Source organism: Quercus robur, chromosome 8 (assembly GCF_932294415.1).
Source record: "Quercus robur chromosome 8, dhQueRobu3.1, whole genome shotgun sequence".
Classification (NCBI taxonomy): Eukaryota; Viridiplantae; Streptophyta; class Magnoliopsida; order Fagales; family Fagaceae; genus Quercus; species Quercus robur.
Window position 1 is genome coordinate 16547507 of NC_065541.1, and position 4774 is coordinate 16552280.

The window sequence follows — 4774 nt, forward strand, 5'->3', positions numbered from 1 at the left end:
ATTGTTGAAGCTGTAGATGTAGCACTTCTGTAAAGTCTATATTTTTTGGTTGGCAACCATAAACAAATTGTAACCTTCAAAACTTAATTTGTCTAGTTGTTTAGTTTAGAAATATTCAGTTAAATAAGACAAATGTAGTTCAACATAGTTGAAGACTCAAGAAATCAGAAAAAGATAAGTGCAAAAATGAATCACTTATCTCGATTGATCGAAATGCACATCTCAACCTATCAAGATATGTGCAGATTGTAGATCTGGTTTTCTTTTCAACTGTTTGATCTAGGGTTTTGATGGATCTTAAGTATATATAAATACAAACCCTAGAGCAAGTTTTTAGAAATTCAAGAGGGCAATGTTTTGTACACAAATATGGAGATTTTCCAAACCCATTTGGAGCTACAATTGGAGATCTTGTGCAAACAACAGATCCAGTTATAAAGCAAAGTTGCTGCATTCAGTCAACCATAGGTGCTGATCTAAATCTTTGAGTGGAGATCTCAAAGTCACAAATTGGAGAGTTTGTGTTACTGATCCAAATCTTCGAGTGGAGATCTCAGAGTCACAAATAGGGGAGTTTGTGTGCAATGGTTTCACAGTAGAAGAGTTTATGGATTTAGAGCTACGTGTAGTCACGCCAGTAAGTACTACATGAGGTAGCAGTAGATTTAGGATTAAGTCTGTTGTATAAACTTCAACTCTTTTAGTGAATTGTTGCCTTGAGGATTGTTTGGGTTAAATCCTCCACAAGTTTTTTACTTTGAAACCATAGTTTCAAAAGTTTTCTCAGGTCATTATTCTTGGTGTTCATGTGATCTATGCTTGTTTGATGTTTAATTGATTCAAATTTATTGCATAATTAATTATTGGGTTAAAATTTTATTAAAATTTGAGAGAATTGGGGTCTAAAACCCTAACTACTTCTTTATGTAATATAATGCTATTGATATGAAGTTTGGGTATCAAGCCTCTAACACTATAACAGTAACTTCATTGGTTAAGGGAAACTGGTTCTTGCTTAGTGAAGACAATTTTTTTCCTACAAAGGAAGTAGGCTCTTTAGGTTTAGGTAGGGGTGGCAAATGGGCGGATTGGGTCATAAATGGGTTGGTTCATAAATGGGTTGAGTGTCTAATTACCCATTTATCCATTTATGACCTGTTTATATATAAATTAATTATCTATTACCCGCCCAACCCATTTAATTAGTAACCCACCCATTTAACCCAATATGACCCAAATAATTAAATAACTTGTTACTAGATTTTCCCATTAAGTTAGCAACTACAAAATTTCTTATAAACCAAACAGGACCCTTGAAAATCGGATTAAAATCTTTTAGCTTTATAACAACATCAACCACTTCATTTTCATTTATTTTCCCAAACTTTCTCACAAACCAAACAAAACTTCTCCTCACCCAAACCAATACCTAGCTAATCAAACAATCTTTTAAGCAAACAAACAAATACTCATAGAACTAACTTGAACTTTAGTCTAAACTCTAAAATACAGTTTTTCCCTAATTTTCTCAAAACTTTTTCATCAATAAGCATTTTCAAAAGCGTACCCTTAGGCAAATCCCAAATCTTACAACTCCTATCGTGACTCGCTGATACAATCAACGACCCATCTCAATTGAAATGCATAGACGTAATAGGCATAGAATGCACCTTAATCGCATGTAAACACTTCCCAGTCTTCACCTGCCAAACACACAGCATTTCATCAAAAGACCCATACATGATCAGATTCGATTGGGGGCTAAAGTTCACACAGAAGACCAAATTGGAGTGGCCCTTCAGGGTCTTGACATGGGAGGAGTCGCTGGTGGAGGCGTGTGCATCCTAGATGCGAAGAGTGTGGCCATCTGAGGCGAAGCAAATGTTGTGGGAGTCGATGGACCAGGCAAGGTCGGAGATGCCCTCAGAATGGCCAGTGAGGTGGTGGAGGAGAGTCAGGGTTTGGGCGGACTAAATGATGAGGGTTTTGTCTAAGGAGGCTGAGGCTAAGCAGGGTTTCTGTCGTTTGAGAATTTCACGCTGGGTTTGGGATTTCTTTTTTGTTAAAGTGTTTGAGAAAGTGTTTGGTTACTGAGAAAATCTGAGGGAGAGTGAGACTAAGGGCCGAATGTTTGGGCTTAGAAATATAGAGGTTATATTGTTTATTTAATTTTAGATTTTAGAAGGGTGTAGTGGATATTAGTAGGTTTATTTAATTTTAAAGTTTAGATGGGTTTAGTGGGTATTAGTGGATTTATCCATTTAGACCCATCTAATTAAATAACCAAATGAGTCTTTATCCATTTAACCCAAATACTCAAATGGGCTAGGTTAAGACTCATCCAAATAAGGTGGGTAATGGGCGGGTTTATGGATATGGATAAAAATTGCCACCCCTAGGTTCAGGTAATGAACACTCACCATGCAACATTATAACCACAAATGACATGTTAGACCGATCCATCATAATGCTGTTGCAAACATAAGAAACTTATATGGAGGCAAGGAACAAACTCCAATAGGATGCACATTCCTCTAAGCAAGTATCAATTAGTTCTAAAGGCCTGCCTTCTTTCCATAATTTCCATGCTTAAAACATTTAAAATTTTCTTATCATTATCTGTATCATTATATGTAAATAGACCATCAATGGAATATTTCTACTTAATATCTCCAGCAAAAATATTTCGAAACTGAATAAATCAAACTTTTACTAAAAATAGACCATCAATGGCATATTCAGGTACCATATAACCACTGCAGAATATCATTAAGAATGAAACTTTTTGATTAAGGAAAAAAATAGTTGATTATAGGGCATGTTAAGAATTCCTACTAAGTACCAACCACTCTATTTGTATTTCCTTCGGTCTAATCTCCACCAAAAAATTTAGCCATGCCGAAGTCAAAACTTTATGTGTTCATGTTACTATCGAGTAAAACATTATTGGCTTTGAGATCTCTATGTATATTTCTCAATCTAGAGTCCTCATGTAGATAGAAAAGCCCCCGCACAATCCCACAAATAATGTTGAAGCGCAAAGACCAACCTAAAACTTTAGCTCTTGTTTGATTTGGCAAGTTTCTCATTTGTGTTAATACTAAGTCCAACTTGAACAATAAAACAGGAAATTGAAATTTATTTAAATAATAGTAATAATAAATGTAAAATTCTTTCCCCCAAACTAGCTTTGAAAATCTCCTCTATTTCATCTTGTGACGGTTCATAGAACCATCCACAATTATTAAATGACACGATTTATTAAATTATTTATCATTTAAACAAGTCATATGACTATTGAGTAAATAATGTGACTCAAAGTACATGAGGGTAATTTTTCAAGTTGTCACGTAGTGGGTTTGAGGAATTTTTCTCTAAATTGGTTTGGAGAAACTTTGTCCTTAAAAAATAAAAAAATAAAAATTCATGAAGTTTGGAAAAAATTATTAAGTTTTTGAGAAGTTCAAACCAAAAATGAAGGACTCTATGCTTCCTTTGGGCATGCATTCATAGATTAGCATTGTCTCCTCTCCTTCAATGCAATAGCCCAAAAGCCTAACTAGATTATGGTGTTTCAATTTGACAATCAACACAACTTCATTTTTAAACGCATTCAATCCTTGCACAGTACTTCGTCAAAGCCTTTTCACAGCAATTTCATGTCCATTTGTTAGTGCACTCTGGAAATTCACATTTGTAAGCAAAATTTATTTATATAGAATATGATGATAATTGCTTTTTCTATAGTCTTTATAAAATTATTATATAGATTTACCCTGTATACAAGTCCAAAGCCCCCTTCACCTAGCTTGTTATTGCTTGGAAAGTTGTTAGTGGCAGTGGCTAAGGAATCTAGGCTAAAGAATGGGACCTCTAAGTCTTCATTTTGGCGCAACATTACATTGTTCTCCATTTTATCTGATATGATAAGAGTAAGATCGGCTTCACATTATACAAAAGAAACTAGAATATGACAACTATTGAATTCGGATAGACCTACGATTAATTATATAGTGGAATTGTTATTTAATTTCAAATTAAATCAGTTATTTGAAGTGGAAAACCAATGGAGAACTCACCAAAAGGGAAAGCCACTACAAGGGTAACTTATCCTAACTAGGGTAGCCTAACTAAGGCAATCCATTATAAAAGAAGGAATTTTACAATCTTGATCAAAACCTTTGTGCTTAGACTCTACAATCTCAAGTGATTGACGTGAGCACAGCAACTTCAGAATTATAAACTTCATTTTTGGATTTCTTTACAAATGCCATGTCCACGCCAAAAAACTAGAAACTCTAGCACGGTCTACGAAACCTCCTTGAAGATTTTATCTACAATTAACTCAATGGAAGAAAGGCCCCATGGTTTCAAAATTTGGATCAAAATCTCTTAAAAAACTAGAAGTACTCTTCCGTAATGAGATCTCATAGAATGAAAGTTATTGGTTTTCTCTCCAAAAGCTGAGTTTTTGCCTTTTTAACCTCATTGGAAATCATGCTTAGATGGTTTAAATAGGTGTTTACATGTAGGGATAGAATTTTAATCAGAATAGGATTTGAATTCTTTTTCGTGATTTTCGCTCAAGCGAGAGTCTAGTGAGGATGAGGCGAGGCCTCACTTGCCACATGGCCCACAAGTATTTACACCCTTGAGTGAGCCTTGGTCTCCGCTCGAGTGAGCTTCTTCAATCAATAATACATTAAGCATATTTTTAAATTTCGTTGACAAAATAAAAACTGATAGAATTTATTTTGTAATGAAATATAATATA

At 34.6% G+C, this 4774-nt stretch overlaps 1 pseudogene; it reads right to left on the minus strand.

Annotated features, from left to right (window-relative positions):
• Positions 1-1469: 1469 nt before the first annotated feature.
• On the minus strand, positions 1470-4274 carry LOC126695950 (COMPASS-like H3K4 histone methylase component WDR5B; annotated as a pseudogene).
• Between the last annotated feature and the right edge of the window lie 500 nt (positions 4275-4774).